The sequence below is a fragment of the Triticum dicoccoides genome, chromosome 6B (genome assembly GCF_002162155.2).
Source record: "Triticum dicoccoides isolate Atlit2015 ecotype Zavitan chromosome 6B, WEW_v2.0, whole genome shotgun sequence".
Classification (NCBI taxonomy): domain Eukaryota; kingdom Viridiplantae; phylum Streptophyta; class Magnoliopsida; order Poales; family Poaceae; genus Triticum; species Triticum dicoccoides.
This window is the reverse complement of record NC_041391.1, coordinates 704,939,754-704,945,920: the sequence shown is the minus strand read 5'-3', so window position 1 is coordinate 704,945,920 and position 6,167 is coordinate 704,939,754.

Genomic DNA, 6,167 nt, shown 5'->3' with positions numbered 1-6,167 from the left:
TTTTTTCTTATACAGGAAATTCCAGAAAATGTAGCAAACTTCTAAAAATCATATAAAATCAACCGTAGCTCCAAATGAAATAATTTATATATGAAAAATGATCAGAAAAATCCAATCTATCCATCTGTACCATTTTCATGAATGTTTGAACAACCTAAGGTTGCTGTATATGGCAATTTGCATAATTGGCATTTAAATAAGCACATATGGAGTTTGAATTTGAACCCTTGGTTCAAACCAACTTCATTTAATCTGTTCTAAGTTGCATTAGCCAAAACACACTCATTTTGCCATGTCATATTCATGCATCATATTGTTGCATTGCATTAATTGTGTTTTCTCTGTGTTGCTGGTATTTGTCCCCTCTCGATAGACGTGTACCGACGATATGATCGATGACACCGATGAAGAACTATACTATCTTTAGAAGTGCCAGGCAAGCAAAACCCCCTTGTTCATTCCGATACAATCCCACTCTCTCGCTCCTGCTCTCTTTTACTGCATTAGGACAACAACGATTCCACTGTTACATGCTGCGGTAGTTGAACCCCTTTCCTCTGCATGACCTGTCATTGCCACAGTAAATAGATGAAACCCACTAGCATGAGTAGGAGTTGTTTGAGCCCTGATGTGCCTACTCATTCATGCTTGTTGTCATGCCTGCTACTGCTTAGAGTTGAGTCAGGTCTGATTCTTCGGGGATGAATCGGAGGTGTGTGAACATGTCCTACTGTGTGTGAGCTAAGTGTGTGAACACGATTTGGTAAAGGTAGCGGTGAGAGGCCATGTAGGAGTACATGGTGGGTTGTCTCATTGAAACCGTCCTCAGGAACTGAGTTCTGTGTTTGTGATCCATGAACAGTTACTACCACACATTGGGTTCCGGTAACTCGACCCCTCTCGACTTATTAATCACCATGATCTCTGTCCAGGAGTTGCAACTAGTTTCTGGTGTTTGTAGGTACTGTTAGTAGTCTACCAAGTGGCACCCGGTACATGTGGGCTTGGGACAGACTAGGCACAGTGGCCCGGTGTACCAAGTGGCACCCGGATGGTGGGCTTGGGAACCCTGCACACATCGCTTGGGGCCGTGAGTGACACCCCGGCCGGATCTCCTTGCGGATGGAACCCGAGTAGGCGATAAACCTGGACTAGAGACTTGTGTGGTTAGTCAGGTCGTGGCCGACTCCCTCGCCAGGCTTCCGCTTGAAGGTTGCCGAGATACACGACGTTTACATGGTGGTAAGTGGCGAGAGCGTGTGTGAAGAAGTACACCCCTGCAGGGTTAACCTCATCTATTCGAATAGCCGTGTCCGCGGAAAAGGACTTCTGGGTTGCCTGTACAGTTCATAGACAAGTGAAAGTGGATACTCTAAAATGCGCAAGATAAGCATGAGTGCTATGGATGGCATTCTTGTAGGGAGACGGGAGCGGATCCATAGTGGTGTATTGATATGGTGAATATGTGGACTCGTGTGCGCCACCTCAAAAGAGTTACTTGCAGTCATAGTTCAGGATAGCCACCGAGTCAAAGCTGGCTTGTTGCAGTTAAACCCCACCTTCCCCTTTGTTGATACTGATGCATATGTAGATAGTTCTGATGTAAGTCTTGCTGGGTACATTTGTACTCACGTTTGCTTAATTTATGTTTTTGCAGAGAGACTTCTATCTCGCTAGTAGTTCCGCGTGGACTTCGACGTTTAGCTTGTTATCTCAGCTACGATCTTGTACCCTTGGGAGGGTCTTGTAGATAGTCAGGCTTCTCAGCCTTCTTCATTTGTAGTTGTCTGTACTCAGACAAGTTAAGCTTCCGCATGTGCTTTGACTTGTATGCTCTGAATGTTGGGTCATGAGACCCATGTTTGTAATATCTTGGCTCCTCGGAGCCTAATGAATAAATACTTTGAGTCGTAGAGTCTTGTTGTGATGCCATGTTGTATTTGCACATATTGAGCATATTGTGTGTATGATTGAAATGCTTGGTATGTGTGGGATCCGACAACCTAGTTGTTTATCCTTGGTAGCCTCTCTTATGGGGAAATGTAGTCTTGTGCTTCCATGAGCCATAGTAGTCCGCTACAGCCCGGTTCACCGGAGTCCTGCTAGCCCAGCACTACTGCTATGGAACACGTGACTGGCCGGCATGTGATTCACTTCGTTCCTGTGTCTGTCCCTTCGAGGAAATGTCACGCGGTGACATCCGGAGTCCTGCCTGGCCTGCTACAGCCCGGGTTCCCGGAGTCTTGTTAGCCCAGTGCTACAGCCCGGATTCGCACGCTGCTGACCGACATGCTCGATGTTGATTCATGTATGCATGTCCCCGTAAGTTAGTGCCACCTTGGGTTCACGACTAGTCATGTCGGCCCGGGTTCTCTATCATATGGATGCTAGTGACACTATCATATACGTGAGCCAAAAGGCGCAAACGGTCCCCGGCCATGGTAAGGCGACACCCGTGGGAATACCGTGCGTGAGGCCGCAAAGTGATATGAGGTGTTACAGGCTAGATCGGTGTGACTTAGAATCGGGGTCCTGACAGTCGTCAGGGAAGATCCGACCCGGCTGCTCAGTAGCCGGCCCGAATCTCGGGGACTACACCAGTGGGTGCGCTGACGCGCCCCCACTTGAGATAGAAGAAACCAAGTACTCACTCTGGCTATTCGTCAGGTCGGCGGACTTCTGGCTCAGCTCCTGGGCCTGGGAGTTGAAGGCGGCCGCGCGAAGATTGTGTTACTCCTAAAAATCAGATGGAGTGCGTGTAAGAACAAGATTTCCATCAAGGCCTCCTAAGAAGTTTCAAGCCGCCTGCTCAGCAGCTGACTCGAAACTCGGGGACTACACCCACTGTGTGCGCTGACGCGCCCCCACGGAAGAAATCAAAAAAGAAATTGATCAAGGCCGGAAGACTCACCCGGACGACCGTGCATGTAGCAAGGAACTCCTGGGTGTACCGTTGCAGCAAGCCGGCCTAAGCCTGAAGCCGGCATCGGACCTCCTATGCCGCCACGTTCAGCTCAGCCGTCCCGCCGCTGGGCGTCCACTCGGACGTGCTGGCGTTGGCCGCCTCCAGGTCCTGTGCCGTCGAGCTGGCGCCCGCGGCTCCTTGCGGCTCCGGCGCTGAGGACGCCTCTCCCATGCGCCGGCGAGGCGCTGACTGCACCATGAGATCCGCCCCCGCCGCCGACTCGCCCCCGGCCGGCTACCCAGGCGCCGCAGCAGGTCGGCCGCCTTGGCCCGCTCCAGTCGGCGCCGACTGTGGCGCCTCCCCCAGGATCGTCACGTCGTCCTCCCTCCTCTCCATCACCGGCTGGTCGCGGTCGGCTTCCTCCGACGGAGGCACGGGGATATCGGGAGCCACGGCGCGAAGGGGAATGACGAGCTGCGGAGGCTGATTGCGCAAAGCCTCCGCCTCCCTCTCCGCGGCCGCGGCTTCCGCCTAGGCCTTGGCCGCCGTGTCGGCTTGCGCCTCGTCCGACTTCTCCACCGCCTCCTGGGAGGCCCTCCGCTCCGCCGCTTCCCGTTCCTCCCGAGCCTCCCGCGCGTTCCGCTCCGTTGCCTCCATGAGGTCGGTGCAGGGGTCCACTCGGCGGGAGCTCGAAGACCCTCCCGTCGGCCTGACTATGGAGGCGGCGTCAACCCGCTCAAGGGAAAGCGGCGCCCTGTTCAACAAACCAAAAAGACGGCTTAGATGAGCCTCAACCAAAAAAGACAACAAAAGTACAAGACACCCAACACTTACGCTGTCATGGTATTCTCACGGGGGGTGTTGCAAGACGACATATGCCACAAGGTGGCTTCGTGTGAGGGCAAGACTGCTGCCGGAATATCCAGGGACGGGTATGCAAGTAGCACGCGCTAGTTTACCCAGGTTCGGGGCTCTCCGGAGAGATAACACCCCTACTCCTGCATGTCTGAGTATATCTGGTATATCTGGTACAGAGTGCTCCTGGAGCTGTATCTGAGGTCAGTGCCATAGGCATCTGGCATCTGGCATCGTATATGCATATGAGCATAGGTGTGTGTGTGGCCGCATGTGCCTGAGCATGCATGCGTGAGTGTGAGGGAGAGTGAGTCCATCCTGGATGGATGGATGGATGCTCATATATATAGGGGGAGTTAGCTTAGGATGTAAGCCATGTAGGCATGGTAGCTAGCTAGCTAGTGGCATGGTGGGGTGTCATCCTTGTCCCCTGGGTCACTTCATAAATAGTGCCAGGGGACAAATGACACTGTACATGATGGCTGGGGTGTCCCGTGAACAGTGCCGGGTACGGTCGTCACGTTGGGGTCGCGTCGGGCTGCAGTCGGCAGTCGACTGGTTGGAGTAGTCGGCAGCCATCAGTCGGCAGCCAGCAGTCGGCCTGGTGGTGTAGTCGGCAGCCAACAGTCGGCCTGGTGGAGAAGTCGACAGCCAACAGTCGGCCTGGGCGGCCGGGGAGTCGGCAGCCAGCAGTCGGCCTGGTGGTGCAGTCGGCAGCCAGCAGTCGGCCTGGTGGTGCAGTCAGCAGCCTGCAGTCGGCCTGGTGGTGCAGTCGACAGCCAGCAGTCGGTCGGGTAGTTGGACTGAGGGGCTTTGCTAGCCCCGATGTCTTGAATTATTGTCTCGCCGTCTTCGGGGTATCCGTGTCCAATTACTCCGACAGTAGCCCCCAAGCCTCCGGGCAACTTGGCAAAGTTGGGCGGAGGTTTTTAGGCGAGTGTTCATGGAAATGATCATGAAAAAGACGAAGTTAGTCCACACAGATATATCAAATGTTTGCCTTTAGCATTGCAAGTTTTATGCGGAGGGTGCCGACTCGGTTTCATCCGAGCCCCTTAATTTTTTCGTGTTCCCTCCGCTTTTTGGCTTGTGCTTTCGCTCGCCGGACAGCCGCTCTGCGGTTTGTGGCTGAGAGTGGGCCGCGAAGTGGAGTGTATAGTACTCAAAGTCTGGGAGCAGATTCAACCGAGTTGATACTTGTAAAGTAAATGGCCGGGTCGCCCGATCCGTTTTTCTTCCCGGACGTTTTTCGCGTGGGTGGCCTCCAGCTTTTGCTCTTGCTAGCCGGACAGCCGCTCTGCGGTCTGTGGCTGAGAGGTGGGCCTTTGGTACTGCACACGCTACTAAGCCGTCTGCGGGAAAAAACGTCTCAGGCCAAGCGGCCAGCCCCCGGGCCAACTCTGGCTGGCGCCGGGGCGAACAGTGGTGCGACAGCAATAAAAATGCGGAGATAGCCCCCGAGCATCGCTCGGGGTTATCCGTGCTTGCGTGATGCAAAAATATGCATGTGAGGAGCTCACATTGATTTTCATGTAGCCGAGGCGGAGTTTGCCTAAGACAGCCGGCGCGGCTCGGCGCTCGCGGAGCGCGCCGGCGCACCCGCTGGGTGTGGCCTTCGAACCCCCGGGTGCTCGTAGCGGGGCCCCGGCCGGTCAGGCTCGACCGGCCAGGCGGCGAGGCGTCTTGCAATGCCCTTCTTCTTCTTTTTCTCTTCTGCCGGCTGCTGGCAGCCGGACAAAACTCTTCTCTTGTCTGCAACCTTCGCGGGGGCACGCCAGCGCACTCGCTGGGTGTAGCCCCCGAGATTCGGGCTGACTGCTGAGCAGTCAGGCCGGATCTCCCGGTAACTACTTTGTCTTCTTCGCGGGGGCGCGTCAGTGCACCCGCTGGGTGTAACCCCCGAGATTCGGGGCGACTGCTGAGCAGTCGGGCCGGATCTCCCGGCGAGTACTTTGTCTTCTTCTCTCTCTTTTTTTTCCAGCCAGTCGGCTGTGTGTAGTCGGACACACCCCAGCCGGCCTCAAGCATCCGACCTTTGACTTTTTCAGCCGGCAGTCGGCCTCTTCTTTTCTATCCTTCTTTAAGACGGACTCCTCCTTCTTTCTTTTTTTTCTTTCTTCAGCACCGGGCATCTCTTTCTTTTTTTAGCACAACCGGGTCCTACTCCACGCAGGCAACTGGATCCTTTTTTTTGTCAGCCGGGTGGGAACTCGGCGTGACTTTTCTCTCTCTTCAGCCGGCTAGCGGCTTTGACTTTTCTTTTATCTTCAGTCCCAGCCGGCCCTCTTCTCTTTTATCTTCTTCGCATTGGCCGAACAGTCGGCAGGAGCGAGCAGGGAGCCGGTAGCCGGCCAGGCCGGCCGGGTGGTGGGTGAAGCCGGGTGGCAGGCGGAGCCGGCCTTCCGGG